Source organism: Lagenorhynchus albirostris, chromosome 17 (assembly GCF_949774975.1).
Source record: "Lagenorhynchus albirostris chromosome 17, mLagAlb1.1, whole genome shotgun sequence".
NCBI lineage: Eukaryota > Metazoa > Chordata > Mammalia > Artiodactyla > Delphinidae > Lagenorhynchus > Lagenorhynchus albirostris.
Genome location: NC_083111.1, coordinates 80,844,050 through 80,862,073, shown reverse-complemented (window position 1 = coordinate 80,862,073; position 18,024 = coordinate 80,844,050). Strand labels below are relative to the sequence as shown.

The following is an 18,024-nucleotide window of genomic DNA, read 5'->3' as shown; positions in this document are numbered from 1 at the left end:
CACCAGCCCCTCACCCCTGCGCAGGGCCCGTCGCAGCCGGTCCGTCTGGTCCGCTTGGGCGGGGATGTATTGCGACAGCCCGGCCCGGCTGGGCAGGGGTGGGGGAGGCCCCCAAATGGCCGGACACTTTTGAGGTGGAGCTCGGGGGAGGGGATGCGTCCGAGGAGGCCGAGGGGGCAGTACTCGGAACCCCTTCTGCAGAGTGGGATGGGGTCTGCGAAGAGGCCTTCAGCACGCCACGCCCGAGCCAGGTGACAGGACGAGGGTGAGAGGGTGGAGGAGGGGGCTTCCGGGGCAGTGATTGCGGGCCACAGTGCCGCCCAGCAGGAGATCCGGGCCGCACCAGCGTCGTGACCCTCAGCCCAGGAGAACTCAAGAGCCCCCTGGGTGCTCCCCTGCAGACGGGGCTGGGTGCAGGGCGCGTCATCACAAAGTCAGCCTGATATGACCCTCTCAGCGCGGAACCTAGCGGCCCCTGTTAGAGTGAAGCGGGCTGTCCTTAGTCTGACGCCAGCCAGTGCGTTTCCTGTGTTCTGTCTCCAGGTGCCATTAATTGCCTTTCAGCCAACGTTCACAGAGCACCCACTGTGTGCGGCCCTGCGTCCCCCACTCCGGGCTTGTGAGCTAGGCTCAGGGGTCAGGCTCTGCAGCACCCCAGGCCTTGCTCCTGCTTCTCCCTGGCGGGAATGGAAGAGCCTCGTAGCCTGCGGGAGCTGGGGGTGCCAAGGCCTGCCCGTGGGCGGGGGCTGCCAGGCAGAGCGCCCTTCCTGTACGTGTCACCGTCTGCTGGTTCCTTTCCCTTCGTGCAGAGTCCTCTCAGCGCCTGATGGGTCCCTGCGGATTCACACTTCTTACTTTCACAGCACATTTCTTGTTGGAGCTGTTTTTTGCACCTGACCTTTTCTTGCAGCCTTTCTGGGTGGCATCTGCTGGTGGCATCTGCGGTGACAGTGGGGGAGGGCCCCAGGAGAAGTGGCCTCTTAACTGTACAAGGGAGAGGGACTGAGGCAGGATGGCGGGTGGCCAGGATGGAGCAGGGTGGGAAGAGGGATCCTGTAACAGGAGACCAGTCCCATGGGCAAGGTAGGGGTACACTAGGCACCATGTGATTGTGCATTGATACGAGTGATTGTGTGATTGTCTGCTGAGTGGGTTTGTGTGTTCAGAGTTCTGGGTCGGGTCACCTTCTCCTGTGGTCTTCTCTGATGACCAGATGACAGGAGAGTGGGATAGATCAACTTGGACAGTCTTTGGGGGCTTTTTCCTTGGAGGCTGAAGGTGGGAGTCTGTGTGTCATGAGATGTCCCAGCTGAGGAGTGATGACATCCTCAGGGTTACACAGCCCTGGGGCCCAGGGACATGCAGTAGGCTGTGGCCTTTGGTTAGCCCCCTTCTGGGTGTCACCTCTGGGGAGCAGGAACTGCCTCACCTCCACCCCCTCCCCCTCAACATAATCTGAAAACTGTGGCCAGGAGGACGGCTGGTCCCCCCGAGCCTGTTGCTTGCTCTTAGCATACAGTCAGTCAGATTTGTCTGATGGGGGTGAGGGTGGGGTGTGTGTTGGGGGCGTGGCCAGATTAGCCTGCTGCACTCAGAAGGCCACGGCCTTGAACACATGGCAGCCCTGGGAGGTGTGACTTCCTGGTCTATATCCATGAGCTTGACATAGCCAGGCTCATCAGCCAGAGGCGTTTCCTGGGACCAAAGTGATGCCGGGGGGCTTTCCTAAAAGGCCCACCCACCCTTGGGGGGCCTACTCAGTCTCCCTCCTTCAACCTTGGGCTCCGGGAACTTGCCTCTCACCACTGGACACCTGCTGGAATGGCCAGGTGTGTGTCTCCCCACTTTCAGGTCTAGTCATTCTGCAGATACCTCTGCCTCTGTCTCTGCTTCCCTTCCTTCTGGCCTGCCTCACCCCCCCAGAGCTGCCCACGCCCCCTGTGACCCTGCTCCTTTCCACACAGACCTTAAAATCTGACCTTGTGCTGCCAGTCCCACGTGTCACAAATCCCAGGAGGCCCAAATGCCCGGGCCCTGCAGTGCACTCGGGGCTTGTGATGGGATGGGGCAGTTCAGGGGAAGCGTGGTGGGCAGGGGAGCAGACACACCGTGAGTCCAATGAGATATCTCTAACTAAGCCTCCCTATGCTGGGGAAGCAGGTCCGAACTTGCCAGGTGTGTCATCTCTGCCACCTGGGCTCGCATACACGTCCTTCTAGGGCAAACGTGACACAGGACCGCCAGCAGGGGAAGTTCGGTTACCTGGATCTCTCTGGCTGGGTGCCGCGTGAGGACAGTGGCCACCCACAGTGTGCCTGGGGCGGGAGCCGCTCGTCTTGTCATGGCCCAGAGTTCCGTAGCCACCGTGAGGTGGTGCCTTTGGGTCACTCTGGACCTCTCCTCTCCGAAGCACCTCAGACACGTGGCAGTGGGTGGGGCTTCTGGGCGAGCCTGGCTCAGAGCTGCAACATTCTCTCTAGCTCCCCTGGGCACGGAATCGCCCACCTCATAGGGTCTCAGGGGACCTGGCAGGCAATGACCTGGAGGGGCACAGGCACTCTGGGGCCCCGGGGGTGGACAGGAAGACGTGCTGGACACTTTGGCCAGGACCGGGGCATCCTGGCCAGCCACGTTGCTCCCTGCTCCATTTTACTGATTTTCCCTGCCTTGAGGTTGGGATTAGGTTTATACGGCCCCTCAGTATCCAGTGTTTTTAGTCTTTTAAAAAATATATATTTATTTATTTATTTGGCTGCTCCAGGTCTTAGTTGCGGCACATAGGACATTGCAGCATGCGGGATCTTTAGTTGTGGCATGTGGGGCCTAGTTCCCTGACCAGGGATTGAACCTGGGCCCCCTGCATTGGGAGCACAGAGTCTTAGCCACTGGGCCACCAGGGAAATCCCCAGCGCTTTTATTTATTTATTTATTTATTTTTTGCGGTACGCGGGCCTCTCACTGCTGTGGCCTCTCCCGCTGCAGAGCACAGGCTCCGGGCACGCAGGCTCAGCGGCCATGGCTCACGGGCCCAGCCGCTCCGCGGCATGTGGGATCCTCCCGCACCGGGGCACGAACCCGTGTCCCGTGCATTGGCAGGTGGACTTTCAACCACTGCGCCACCAGGGAAGCCCCCCAGCGCTTTTAGTCTTTTCTTCTCTGGGCCAGTTCCTGTCCGAGTATCTGCCCTCTGAGGCCTTCTTGTCCCCAAGCGTGACCTTTTACAGACAGAGTGTAATTTTCTCAGAATGTCCAGAAGGTGACCAGCCCCCGTGATCTGTCCTGATTTCTGGATTCTAACAGTCCACGGTTCTGACCAGGAGGAATTCTACCTAAAGTTGCCTGCACCCGTGTGTCTGGCTTTCTGGTGTGGTCATAACAGCGTTGGCTGGGACCTTGCCCCACGCACACCCAGGGCGGGGCTGGGCAGGTTGGGAAGGCCACAGGCTCCATCCCCACTCTCAGAGGGCGTGGTTGGAGTGAGGCCCCTGCAGTGGAGGCACATGGACCCCCCCCCCAAGTTCTGGCGCCCCTCCCAGCACTTCCCCAGGTCTCTGGTGAGAAATGGAATATTTCCTGCCATATCAGTAAACAAAGGATGTCACAGTCATCAGCGATTGCAGCCCTCCCACAGGAGGCGGTGAGCCCTGAGGAAACTCAGGATGTGAAAACACAGGATACGGGCCCCAGAGAGCTGTGGTGCATAAAGCAGTGATTTCAGTGAGCCCAGACTCTCGCATCTTCTCATACATAGAAAAGCGCTACATTCCTTAACTTGGGTTATCTGGTTTTCTTTAATTAACGGTAATCTTTCGACATTCAAACTACCTGCCCTGTGTTGCGAAACTTCTACATAACCTGGCTGCCCCCTGGCCTCCTCAGAGCAGTTCTCTCGGGGTTACTTGAGGTGCTGCCTCCCAGGCTTGAAGTCCTAAAATGTCCCGCCGAGTAAAACATAACTCAACTTTTAGGTTGTGACAAATGTTTTAAGTCCTCACTGGGGTCACTCTGTACACCCTCCGTGTTGCCCTGCTCCCTCTTCTAAGGCTGCCTGGAAAGCTCTGAGCTTGCCAAGTTCTTTGGGCTTTTTGCAAACTGCCGATTTCCAGGGCTGCTTGCTTTTCCGATCCAGTTTGCCTCACAGCTTCTTGGGCAGCCCCTGTCCTGAGCACTGCCCAATGGGTAGAGGTGGATGCAGCCTTGGCCAAGTGTCCTTCTGCATGGCCCCTCACTGGCCTGCTTGCTCCCAGGTCCCCATGCTAGCCAGGCTGGGCCAGGAAACCAGGGAACGACCCCTTTGGCCCGTCAATCCTTATCCCCCCTTTAGAAGTCACTAGGCCTCCCTCCTGCGTGCCCCTCCCTTCTCCCGACTGTCCTAAAGGAGGTCTGGGCACCCCTTGGGCCTGGAGTGCCCTCTGGTGCCAGGTGCTGGTGCCCCAGAGCCCTGCAAGGTTGGCAAGTGAGCCAGGAAGCGAAGAGGCCCAGGTCTTCCAGCACGAGACTGAGTAGCAACTGTGCTGGTGACCCAGCCCTCCACCCTCAGTCACACTTATCCCTCAAGGCTTTGTTCCAGCTGCCCCTTTAGTCCTGGGAGATATCAGACAGGTACAGGGCTCAGATGGGGGAAGCCTTCCATCTTGGTATGTGCCATGGGGTGGTGACACTCCCTCTAAAGAGAGAGAGCCTGGTGGGGGAGTGGGGGAGGGGAGCCCAGCAGGGCAGAGGCGTAAGGTGGCAGGTCCCCCCACCCCCCGGGATGTGTGTAAAATGTATCCGGGCTGTACTCCTAACTCATGATTCCTGGGGAACGTTCTCCTGGCAGAGACTACTGAGGTTTGGGTGACGCACACTTTGAATTATGGGGGGCACATTTGCTGCTGGATGGCCCCTAGTCCTGTCCTGGGTCTGCATCAGGCGTCACCGGGCGAGGAGGCGGTGTCCAAGCAGGGAGCCAGAAGCCACCGCCCTCGCGTCTGCAGAGGATGGGGGCTGACGGCGCCAAGGGGGAGCGGCGGCTGGGGTGCAGATGGGGCAATCGCCGCTCTCGGGCATTTTGGTTTCATCCTGCGAAGGGAGGGACATCCACCCGCGCCGGGTGTCAGCTGCTGTCTGCCTTTGCACGGTGCTCAGGCTCGGCCTACGGTGGCGGCAGGGCCCAGGGCGGGGCCTCGGGAGGCGGAACGTGCGTGTCCCTGTCCCTGGTGCTCGCCGGGGCCGGGCTGGCACGCGGCAGAACGCACGGGTCAGGGCGCCGCCCGCTTCCCCAGTCGGATCCACTGGCGTCATGCACCCCACCTCGCTCCCCCAGTCCCCAGTCCTGGCTCCCCGCCCCTCTCCAGCCAGTCCCCAGTCCCCGCCCCCCGTCCCCAGTCTCCTCCCCCGCCCCTCTCTATCCAGTCCCCAGTCCCCGCCCCTCGCGCGCCCCTCTCCCCTCGTTCGCCCTCTGGTGACCGGAGCGTGCAGTGCACCCTGCACAGGCTTCAAGGCCGCGGCCAGTTTCCCACGAAGCTGTTCGCTGTTCTCTGTTCTCCGTTCTCCCGGACACGGCGGATTCACTCACACGGTCCCGGGGACAGGCCGGCTTCATCCTTTCCCTGCCGCTGCTTTTATCTCAGAGGCCTCCAGGCGGCTAGTGCCCTGGGCCCTGGTCAGGTGCCCCTGTAGTTCTCCCCAGCTTGAGTCTTGATTTTACTCTCACAAGCATCTCTGCTTCAAGCTCCACAGGGTGTCCTGGGAGTGGGGAAGAGCCCCTCCGTGGGGACACTCTGATGTCCTGCCGAGGAGTGGGCTCCGGATGTCCAGGGGGGCGCTGGCACCAGGACCCTGCGGGCCCTCCCCGCAGCTCTGCCTGGCGGCCGCGTGGGCCGGCTCTGAGCTCTTCCAACAGAGCAGCCGGAAGGCCGGGCCTGGCCTCTGTGCCGCCTGAGGGGCAGCAATCAGCCATCTGTGGCCACTGGGAGCCCTGATGGCCGGAGGCTGGACGTGTCTCTCACACCCACCGTTGCTTCCCCAGCGTCACTCCCGACTCGGACTTCAGCGCAGTTCTCACGAGCCTCAGCCTGGCCAGCGGGTTGCCCATCAGAGGCTGCCTTTGGGCTGAGGCAGCGCGGCTCAAGTGCCCGTCCATGCCCTGTCGCTGTCCTAACTGGCTCCTTACTGGCTCCTCTGGGGGAGATGGGATGTGCTCTCTGTTCTTCTCGTCTCTTGCTGCTGTCATGAGACCTTTTGCACACCAGCTTGTTTGCAAAATTTCTATTAGGAAATGCAGAAAAGCCGGCCCTCAGCATCCCCCGGGAAGGAGGTGGTCAGCGGGTCGTCCTCAGCCCCGGGCCCTGGGCGATAAGCTGAGCTGGAGTGTGCCCCTCCCCGGGGCTGCCCGCGTCCCAAGAAGCACAAACCCACCTCCTCTCTGCTCCGCCCACCCCCTTTGCCCCGGGTCAAGGGCCCGCCCGTGTCTCCCTACATCCGCCTCACTACCCCTCACTACCCCGTGTCCATGACTCCTCCATGCAGGGGAGGGGAGATGAGGGGCGGGGAGGGGGGTGTCAGTTTGGGTGCTCTGAGAAGCAGACCCCCAGGGATAGAGAGAAGGGCAGGCTCTGGATGGAAGCCTGTGAAGGGCAAGGGAGGAGAGGCAGGGTCAGATGGGAGAACCTTCAGGACGTTGCAGGCCAGCCCTGTGGAAGGAGGGAGGGGAGAAGGCAGGGATGGAGGGGGGCCCCTGCCAGGAGATGGGGGCCCCTGGAAGAGCAGGTGGGTGTTGGCGGGGCCCCCGCTCAGCGCTGCCAGGAAGGCCTGGGCTCCTGGAAGCGCTCCTCACACAGGCTCTCTCTAGAAGGGACTTCCCTGGATACCAGGGAAGGGAAGGGGGAGAGGGAAATGTTTAAAAATGGGCTTTGTCCTGACAACATTTACACTACTGTATGTCTCATGGCTTTAGGGTCTGGCAAGAGAAGGGAGCGTTCACAGTTCCTGGCCCCCCAGAGCCAGGCCTCAGCCTGTGTTCCCAGAGAGAATTCTCCCTGGGCCCTGGGTGGGACTCAGGCTATGGGTGAGGACCAGCCTTGGTCAAGCACAGGGCATGTGGCTGGCACCCAGCCACAGTCCTCCTCCTACCTGGGGTGGTCCCAAGCCCCTCCCACCCCTCCAGGAGGCTCAGCCTGAGCGAGCACACACTTAAACGGTTGGGTTTTTTTAAAATACATTTATTTATTTAATTTATTTTTGGCTGCGTTGGGTCTTCGTTGCTGCGTGCGGGCTTTCTCTAATTGTGGCGAGCGGGGGCTACTCTTCGTCCCGGTGCGCGGGCTTCTCACTGCGGTGGCTTCTCTTCTTGCGGAGCACGGGGGGCTTTAGGTGCGTGGGCTTCAGTAGTTGTGGCTCGCGGGCTTAGTTGCTCCGCAGCATGTGGGATCTTCCCGGACCAGGGCTCGAACCCATGTCCCCTGCATTGGCAGGCGGATTCTTAACCACTGCGCCACCAGGGAAGCCCCTCTTACATGTTTTTGACCAACATCTGCCATGAGAAATATATTTCACAGTATGACCAACACATATAAATTCTTGCTGTGTGGAGGCACTAGGTATCTTTGATTCTGTCCATTTCTACCTTAGGGACAAAGCCCCTAGTTCATGACATTTATTTTTCAGATGGCTTATTAGAACTCTCTATAGGAAACAGAGTTACTTATGTAATGAAAGCATTGAGTTGAAGAAAGAAATGGAATGTAAAATGGAAATGAACTTGATTTGAGCCATATTAGACGGGAGCTTGGCCACCCTTTACCGATAGGCAGTGAGCAAAAGGGCAAACACAGATGCCGGCAGAGTCATCATTCATCCTGCACGTGAGGTGCACACATTAAAAGCAAGGCAAAAAGTTATTCTCCCTGGAGCAAGAAAGGAAGGAAGTTTCCTGCCTCTCCCTTCTTGGAGCAATCACTTTTGAAAACTGGTCGTGATGAATTCTCTCTCTTGAGAACTGAGCTAACTTGAGATGGAGTTAAATCCTTTTAAAAGGTGAATTTGGGATGAGCCACGTGTCAGTGCTGCAGTCTCCCGAGGACCAGTCACAGTAGGTAGATCTGGAGAACTGGGGTGCAGCAGAGGAGCTGTCCGCCTTCGTCATCTCTCAGCTTAGCGGACTGCCTGCGATGTGCATGGCGCTGTTTAATGCTGACTCAGTAACACAATTCACTGCAGAGGTTTTCTGGGTTAGCAGGAGATTTGTTTCTAATTCTACTTCCCAACGCCCCTGTTATCACCAGCGTAGTTAGGGCACTAACTTCAGTTCCTGGGGGTCCTGGTCCTTCAGGACCACCTCTGCACGCCCAGCTCCCTCCCCTGCAGCCCCTGTCCTGGCTGAGCTTGGCAGCCCCGTTCTGGGGGAGACTGCGCAGTCACAGTGGGGTCCCTGGTCCCCCTCCCTTCCCCAGTAGATGGAGGGTCCTGGGTGAGTGCTGTCTGGCTCGCAGTGGTTCCTTACCAGCTGGCCATCACTCTCTGAGGGAGGGGAGGCTGTGCACGGGTCAGCAGAGGCCAGGCCGTGTGGCCCTGAGAGCTGACTTCTGCAATGTCTCTGGGAATCGGCTCTCCCCTCATGGCACAGGATTCACCTCTTCCTCACTCAGAATCCCCCACTGCAGGAGTGGCCAGGGAAGTGGGGTGGAGGGATCTGCCCCAGACCCTCTTGTGCTGGGTGGGCAGGGGCGGCCCCTCCCCCACTGGGTCCCCAGCCCCCTGGCTTGCTTCCTTGGGGCCAAAGGAGCCACCCACCCGTCTTGGTGCCCCTCGCCTCTCCTCTGTTGCCCAGGCTGGGCCAGGCCAGAGTGGGGCGACATTCTGGGGAAAAGGAAACTGGAGGGCTGCCCTGGCCACGCTCTGGTGGGAGGCCCAGCCCTGCCTCTCCACTGAGCACGCCGCGTGCACACATGCCAACACCAGCCCTGTGCACACGACACCAACACCAAACACAGAGCACACGTGCAGGGACTTCCCTAGTGGTCCAGTGGATAAGACTCCGCGCTCTCAATGCAGGGGGCCCAGGTTTGATCGCTGGTTGGGGAACTAGATCCCGCATGCATGCCGCAACTAAGAAGCCCGTGTGCTGCAACGAAGATCCCGCGTGCTGCAACTAAGACCCGGCACAGCCAAAATAAATAGTAAATAAATAAATAAACAAATAAATGTTAAAAGAATTTAATTTAGAACACACGTGCACAGCGCACACAAGCACACATAGGCACACGCACACTGCTCCCTCTGGTACCCTGCATTCCGGGACGCTTCCCTCCGAGGGTGACCAGCGTCTGGGCCATGGAGGGAAGTGAGGTACCTGCCCCCCAACAGAAGAGCCAGAGGAGAGGGCCGGGGGCTCTTGTTCCTGGTTGGGCAGCAGGGCCAGTGGGACAGACAGACTCGAGTCAGTCAGCTTTCCCAAGGTGGCCACTGTGCAGGTCTGTGCCCATGGGCCTTGCAGATTCGATGTTCCCAGGAGGTGCTCTGGGGGGTGGGGGGTGAAGGGCTGGGACCTGGGACCTCAGTGTGTGTGGTGCCTGGAGGGTGTTTCTAGTTCACCGACTGGTGGGCAAACCTGTGAGCGTCAGCTGTCAAAAACGGGGATGGCTATGATTAACTAGGGCGTCTTAGAATGAGGCGAAGTGAAAGCCCTGGAATGTAAGCCATGGGCACTGGGAGGCCGGGAGTGGCCGGGGCCTCTAGGGGCGGTGTCGGGGTGAGAAGACCAGGGGACAGGGTGGAGGTGCGGTGCAGGACTGGGCTGTGGACCCAAGGGAAGGACTGATGGACGGCGGGGGACTCCAAAAGGGCCTGAGGGTCTGGCACTGGTGCTGAGTTCCTGTTTCTGATGGCAGTGCCATGGTTATGTAAGAAGTTAACATTTGGGGAAGATGAGGGAAGCAATTCTAGAAACGCTGCATTATTTTTGAAACATCTTTGTACGTGTGAGCTGATTTAAAAATGAAAAGTTAAAAATGTTTTAAAAGCAGCATGGAGTGGGCTTGGCGGGAGCTGAGTGATTTTGGGGGTTCTCGTAGGAGGCTGGTGGGGGGGCCCCGGCCTGCATCTCAGAGGAGGGGAGATGAACCGTGTTGGGACTTGGGTAGGGGCGTCACGGAGGAAACATTTCAGGTGGATCAAAGCTCAGACTGCAAGTGGAAAACTTAGAGGTCTTTAGAAGAAACGTAAGACCACCTCTTCATGTATTAACAGAAAACGTTTTTAAGTAATCCACCAATGCGTTCAAGAATACGAGCGGTGAAAAAAGCTTGCCTGTTATCATGATGCTGCAATCAGAAAGAAAAGAAAAGAGGTGGCAGGCTGAAAGAAGATGCTTGCAATAATTAGTAGCCACTCATCACAATGGAAGATTAAAAAGCCCAAGAAATTGCATGGCGGAGGAAGACGGGGCCTGGCTCCCGCCCCTCGGGACACGTGGGCCCCTTGCATCCTGCAGGGAGCGCTCAGTCCTCCCGCAAAGGGGCTTATACTCCCCTCGTGTGGTGAGACTGCTGGAGGCCATGGTGCCGGAGGCCTGGTCCCAGCACAGTGAATCAGCCTCCAGCTGCCATCTTCACTCCAGGCAGAGTGGTGGCTAGGAGGGAGGGGTGGTTCCTGTACTAGGAAAGCAAAGGTCATGGAATATCCCAGGAGACCAATGCCAGCAGTGAGTCCAGATAGGACAGAGGTACATGCGTGCGTGCGTGTGTGTGTGCAGGTATATGTGTGAATCTCCGCATGTGTGTGTATATGTGCGTGTGCCTGTGTATGGGCATCTGGTGTACGTGTGTTACCAAACTCAGGTCCGGCTGCTCACTGCTCGAAAATCATTACCTGGTCGTGGGTTACTTATTCTTCATTTCTACTTCGATCCACAGAAAGAACCAGCAGTTTAGCAAGGTATCGTGTGATCAAAACATTTGAAAAGTGTGCTTGTGCGAGAGATGAGTAGAGAATGGGGGACCCCGGTTTCAGGTCAGTGATAAGACAAAAGGGACCTCCTGCAGAGAGCTCTTTCCTGCCCAAAGCTGCTTACACTTGCGTGTGTGTGTGTGTGTGTGTGTGTGTGTGTGTGTGTCTGTAGGGGAAGAAGTGCTCTGAAGCCCCTTCCCAGGAGAGAACTTCTCTCCTGGATGGCCCCACCCTGGGGCCCCTTCTGCTCTGGTGGGCAGAGTTTTGTACGGGGGACCTGGGTCCTCAGCAGACTGTGCCTCTACCTCCCCAGGTGACCCACAGCAGGTGCCCAGACTTATCCCACCCCTCCTGTTAAGTACTTGCTGTCCAGAGAGGAGGTGGCTTCCAGAGGCTTCCTGGGGAGGGGTCTTATGACCTCCCTCTCTCTATGCTTTACTCAATCATGCCAATTCTGCCCCTTCCGACCTGCCCCGGCTGCACAGGGAGCAGGGAGGTGACGCTTGGTTCCTGAGCTCCTCACACCCTGCAAAACCACAGGCATGCACAGTGCAGGTGGGGCTCCTGGGTGGGCAGCCAGCACTGCCTGCCCTGCCTGTGCCAGAAATGTGTCCGGACCAGTGGCTTCCCTCATATCAGTGGCTTCCCTCATATCAGTGGCTTCCCTCATATCAGTGGCTTCCCTCATATCAGTGGCTTCCCTCATATCAGTGGCTTCCCTCATATATCAGTGGTCCTAGAAACACACAGCAAAGAAGGCTGATCTGGAAAAGCTAGATGCCACACCTGTTGTCATGTTAATCTACCAAGGACACCTCTGTAACTAGCTTGCCCAACCTTCATACGTGGAGGAATGGCCCTCTGACCTGGGAAGCACATGCCTGGTTCTCATACTGGTCTGTCTAATTCTATGCAGATGAGCAATTTTGTATCTGGTGGTTAATTAGACACAAGTTTGGTGGCAGAACCCAGCTCCTCTGAGAAGTATGATTGAGAACATGGAAATATAAGTGAGAAAACCACTCACCATAGTACAGTGTCTGTGATGGACATTCTTAGTCTTCAAATTACAGACCTGCTGAAACTGCTAGGTGGTGTTTTGGCGCGGGGGTCGGGGGGGCGGTGGGTGGTGGTGGTGGTCCAAGGAGCTCCGGTTCTTTATGTCTCAGTGCAGAAAGAATTCAGCGAGAGGCAAAGCGGTGGACAGAAGTGCTTTATTAGAATAGGATGCTTGTGAGGCTTACGAGCAGGCAGGCGAGCATTGTGCTGCCCTGAGTGCTCAGGGGCTTATATTTTTCTAATCAAAGGAAAAGAGGGGAGGAGGAGAAGACCACCTTCTTCCTTGTTCTTCGAGTCTTCCAACGTCAACTCCTCTTGCATGTCGAGTGGGGGAGGTTTTGACCCTACACGGTGCATCCGGGACTTTCATGGCACCGTGGAAAAACGATTTCAGGCCTCAGTATAATGAGGGCGTTTCATTTTGAAATGTCACCTTTCCCTAAATTACTGTGTTTGTGTGTGCAGAGAGCACGTCCTAGGGGTCATTAGCTTGTTGATATCGCTGCGCAGGATGTATGACTTATGTTTCCACTATTGTTTTATTGTCTTGAGGCATGACTTGCACTTTCATTGCATGGCTTTTTTGGTAAGCAAGTTAGCTTGGTGGTGTTGTTAGGCAGGCCTGTCTGGCTTTGATGCTCTGCCTTATGAGTCAAGCAAACCCACATTGTTTCAGGATTTTCTCATTACTTTCTCGAGTGATCATTAACTGACTGCGGTCTCCCAAAGCCACCCAAAATTTCCTCTCTACGTATGATGCCCTGGTGGGATTTTCGAGCTAGCTCTGATTATCCTTCTCTATCCCTATCACTGTGCTCTTTGGAATCACTGAAACAGACTCTTGGTATTTTGGAAAAACTACTTGCCCCTTTTGAAAACTATTTTAAGAACTCATCTTTGGGGTCAGGAGCATTTGCCAGACTGCTTTCTGTCCCCAGAGCAAGGGCAAATGGCGAACTCAAGGTTTTAATTCCCACAGATCGTATCATAGACGTTTACCGACGTTTTCATTAAGTATGGCTAAAATGCTGACGAAGATTCCCTCTGTAACAATTAATGAAGGATCACAAATGTGGGGGACTATATTGTATTTCCATAAACCAAAGTGCCCACCAACAGGGTACCTGTGACCAGAAGGTCTCCGGGCCTAACCCTCTGTGTCTGCAGACGTTGCCGTTGTCTTAGACGTGACTGATCTGGGTGGCGGGGGGGTGTCTCTGGGTCCTCATGGGGTGGGGCTCTGGCTGGGCACTGGACCCTCTGTGGCCTGGCTTTCTCACAGGTGCATTTCTCGGCAAGGGCTGTTCCCGGGGTTCTCGGGACTCACAACCTGGCCAATGGGAGAGTTTTTGGAAACATCTTTCTTAAAAGTGTCAGGGGATGACTGGAAGCTCCTTGTGGAGAAGGAATGTCCTTCCTGGGATGTCCCTCAGGCTCCGCTGCCTCTCCTCAGGGGCCACCAGGGGCTCTCCTGGGGGCTCCTCACCTGCCACACCCCAGGCACTCCCTACACAGATGGGTCTGCCCACATTGTCAACCCCCCCAGACCCCTCCTCCAACACCCTTACATTCGAGGTCCCTGGTTACCCCGCAGGCCAGAGGGGACAGCCCTTGCCCGCGGTCACCCAGGGGGACAGGACCGCGAGGTCAGGAGGAGGGAGACTGGCCCACCAGGCTGGGGGTGAGGGTACCTGTGTAGGCCCGCTGGAGGCCAGCAAGGTATGCATGGGGTCTTCAGACCCCTCTTCCCGAGAAGCAGCTCCTACCCCGTACACGCCCACCCCCGGACCCCCCATTGTGTGCCTGTGTGGGGTCACCGCCCACTCGAAGCCGGCTGCCCTGCTGAGGCTGGGGAGACGCGGGAAGGCAGGGTGCTGAGGGAGAGGCTTCTGGATTTCCAGGCCGCAGAGGCCCGGCCCAGCCCCACCCCCAGGCCCATCCCAGTGGGGACAGGCCCCCTCCCCAACCCGCTCAGGTCTGGGGATGGCCGCGCCATGTTCAGGGATGAGGTTGAGTCTCCCTTGTTTTCACCTCAGGGAGTGAAGGCGGGAGGAGTTTGGGCCACTCCCGCTCTGCTTGGCGCGGACGCGCAGGGGCGCACGGAGGAGGAAATGCTTCACGGGGAAGAGCGGGGACCCCCACCGCTGTGCAGAGCTGGCCCCTCCGGGACAGGCGCCGCTATTCCCAGTCCCCGGCCATCGGAGCTCGCCCGGCCCAGGGAACACGGGCTTGAAGCAAAGTCTCCCTTCGAGGGGGGGGGGTCACAGGGGACTCCACCCTCTCCCCGATGGAGCTGAAGAGCACGCAAAGCTCAGGAGGATGTGGAAAGCGTTTATTTTCGCTGTGAGTGGGACCCCGCCGGTCGGGCTGTGGCCTCCGCTCTCCTACAGGCCCCAGTCCAGCCAGCGCCCCGCGGTTTCTGCATCTGGAGTCAGTGGTTAATTGACGGCAACACGTCAGGCTTGCTGGCACAGCAGGGAGCTGGGCGCCTGGGGCTGGGTTGGCCGGGTGGGTGGGGCCCCTGCGTCGGGCCCTGCGAGGGGACGAGTCCCGGCACGCCTGTGTTTGCTGAGCACGCGCGGGTCTGAGCGCACACGTCTGCGCAGGCGTGCTGGGCTGGGACCGCCCTGCCGCCCCCGTGGAGCCGCGATCGCGAACGATGCCCCTCCCCATCAGAGTCCTCGCCTCAGGGGTGGTCACAGCAGGACCCAGAGGAAGGTAGGGCCCAGGCTGAGCAGGAGACCCGCGGCCAGGGCCCAGAAGCTGCGCCCCGTCGGGGCCACTCCATCACACAGGTCCTTTGCACAGCAGGTCACGCCCCGCACTTCAGACTTAGGGGTTATCGCACTTCAGACTTAGGGGTTATCGTCGCCGCCAGCACCGTATGGCTGTGGAAGGTATCTCGCAGGAAAGGGCACAGTCCGTGTAATACGACTCCACCTTCTCTGTGGGCACAGAAGGAGCCGTCTGGGGTGGGAGGCCCCCTCTGACCCTCCTGGGGTCGTCCCTCCTCACCCTCTCCCCAGACCCGCTGGGCTCTCCATTCCTCTGCTGGGAGGCTGTCCTGTTCCACCAGGCACCCCCCCACGCACCCCCGCGCCCTCCAGGAGGCTTCTGGGAGCTAGCCCCTCTCTCTACAGATGGGGACACTGAGGCAGGCCAGTGAGGGGCAGGGTTGTGCCCCATGTCACACTGATGTTGGCCCCCTGCCATTCCCAGAGCCCCCCCTCAACCCATCCGCACGCTCTGGGTGCTGGGAACTCACCACTGCCCATGGCTGTGGTCAGGTCGCCCCTCGAGCAGACAGCAGGACTCCAGCTGCATTGGGTGGGCTGCCACTGGCTGAGCTTGCCGGCATTGCTGATGCCATAACAGGTGTAGCGCCACAGGCTCAGGGCTGGGGCTGGGCAGGGACACAGGCCCAAGCTCAGAGGGCGGGAGGGCTGGGTTCAGACTCGCACACAACAGGACCACAGCTGTGTGGGAGCGTGGCCTCTGGACGGCTGCCTCTGGGCCCCTCTGAAAGAACCGTGGCCCCTTTCCACACTCAGGTTCTGGAAGGCAGACCCCTCACATGCTCACAAGCACAGCTGCTCACAGGGCATTGCTGCCCATGCCCTTGGGCCATGTCCCTCGGGTGTCCTGGCACTCACAAAGCTCCGAGCACAGCAGGAGGACCGGAAGGACGCGATGGAGGCCTTTGATGACGCCTGGAAACGGCACAGCTCCGTGGGCCCCTTTGCGGTGCCCCACGTCTAGGCTCCTGCCTCGCCTCCCTGGCTGACCCCCCAGCACACCTCCCTCCTGTGTCAACTCACCACTAGCTTCAGACTCCTTTCAGCCAGCCAGCATCTGGAGCCGCCTCCCTGGGTGTCCCACCCATAGGAATGCGGGGCTGGGCTCACCTGCCTCCACCTGCACCCACCTGTCAGACCTCATCCAGGACCTTGAGTCCCAGACCAGCAGGATGGGTGTCACCTGGGCCCTGGTGGGAAGGAGTGATTGGCAGACATCCAACCTCTTTCTTCCTCAGAAGCACTCGCTTTGGGTAAATCTCAGGAGGAAGGAAGCTGGGCGGCTCCCCCTTCCTCAGAACTGCAAAATTGAGACCTTTCAGAACCATCCATCTCCCGGGCCCCCAGCCCCGAGTCCCACAGGCCACCTCCAGTCCTCTGTGCATCCCCCACACGGCTACGGGGGAGCCTCCTCCTGGGGATTCCTTGTTCTCAGCTTCCCCGGTCACTTACTGTCTCCCCAGCAAGCCCCTTCCTGGCAGCTCGGCCGGCAGAAAGTCTGCTGTTGGTGCCCGCCTGATGAAGGATTTGGACCAGAAGGATCCTGCCCTTCCTGTGGGATAAAACGGACCTGTGAGGATGCCGCCGGGGGCTGCTCCCTGCACTGTGGGGGGGCCGTGTTTGTCCACCCGCCTCCTGAATTAGCTGTGCCCCCAAAGTCCTGCTGTCCCCACAGGCTCCATTTCCAGAGATCTCTCCGGGGCAGACCCTGCCTGTCCGTCCTGCTGCTGTCCTATTAGAAATGTTGGATGGGCAAGGCAAAGACTTGGAAGGAAGAAGTGTATTATACTCCGGGTCCCAGAGAGGGCGCTAAGGTGTGCGCGGGGGCCACAGAGGAGCATAGCCAGGGACCCCACAGAACAGGTGGGGAGCAGAGAGAGAAAGGACCTGTGGGCGGAGCCTTTCCCGGGGTCAAGGGTTAGGTTGTTCCAAAGCAAGCCAAGCAAGCAGGAAAAAGCAGGAAGCGAAGTCCCGGGCTGACCCGGTTATCGAGCTCCAGCTGCTTTTGAGTGTGAGCTCAGATCAGGACAGTGAGACAGGCGTTAAACGCTGGAGCAAGAACTCACGACGGAGGATATGTTTTTCCTTTCGGTTCTATTGAGGCATAATTGGACATTCGGCACTGGGAAGGTTTAAGGTGTGCCGCATGACGATGTGACGTACACACATCATGAAATGATGACCACAGCACATCTAGTGACATCCATCATCGCATGTGGATGAAAAACAGGAATAGAAACACATTTTTTCCTGTGATGAGAACTCAGGATTCACTCTCCTGACAAGTTTCATATATAACCCGCAGCAGAGTTCATTCTATTTACCATGTTGTACATTACATCCCTAGTACTTCTTTATCTTGTGACTGGAAGTTTGTACATTTCGACCACCTCCATCCAATTCCCCCTCCCTTCACCCTGCCTCTGGTAACCAGAAACCTCTTCTCTTTTTCTATGAATTTGTATTTGAAGTATAATTGACCTATAACACTAGGTTAGTTCCCATTATACAACGTAGTGATTTGATATTGCCATACATTTCGAAATGATCACCATAGTAAGTCTAGTTACCATCTGTCACCATTCAAAGGAATTATATAATTACTGACTATTCCCCACAGTGTACATTCCATCTCCATCACTTAGTTATTTGATGAGTGGAAGTTTGGCCCTCTTAATCTCCCTCATCTATTTCTCTCCTCCCCTCAACCCCTCCCCTCTGGCGACCACCTGTCTGTTCTCTGTATCTGTGACTCTGTTTCTGTTTAGTTATATTTGTTCATTTGTTTTGTTTTTTTAGATTCCACATATAAGTGAAACCACACAGTATTTGTCTTTGGCTTATTTCACTTAGCAAAATACCCTCTAGGTCCATCCATTTTGTCATGAATGGCAAGATTTCATTCTTTTTTATGGCTGAGTAATACTCCATTGTGTATATACCACATCTTCTTTATTCACTCATCTATTGATGAGGGCTTAGGTTGCTTCCATAACTTGACTACTGTGATTAATGCTGCAATGAACACTGGGGATACATGTTACTTTTCTAATTACTGTTTTCCTTTTCTTTGGATAAATACCCAGGAGTGGAATCACTGGATCATGTGGTAGTTCTTTTTTTTTTTTTTTTTGTCATTAAAAAAAAATTGGAGTATAATTGCTTTACAATGTTGTGTTAGTTTCTGCTGTAGAATGAAGTGAATCAGCTGTATGTATACGTATCTCCCCTCCCTCTTGAGCCC

At 57.2% G+C, this 18,024-nt stretch overlaps 1 long non-coding RNA gene across 1 annotated transcript; it reads left to right on the top strand.

Moving 5' to 3' along the window:
* The first annotated feature begins 204 nt into the window (after nt 1-204).
* Nucleotides 205-17,137, top strand: LOC132507860 (uncharacterized). Its single transcript, XR_009536342.1, has 2 exons — nt 205-251; nt 16,244-17,137. It is a non-coding gene; the product is annotated as an uncharacterized LOC132507860 (long non-coding RNA).
* The last annotated feature ends 887 nt before the right edge of the window (nt 17,138-18,024 follow it).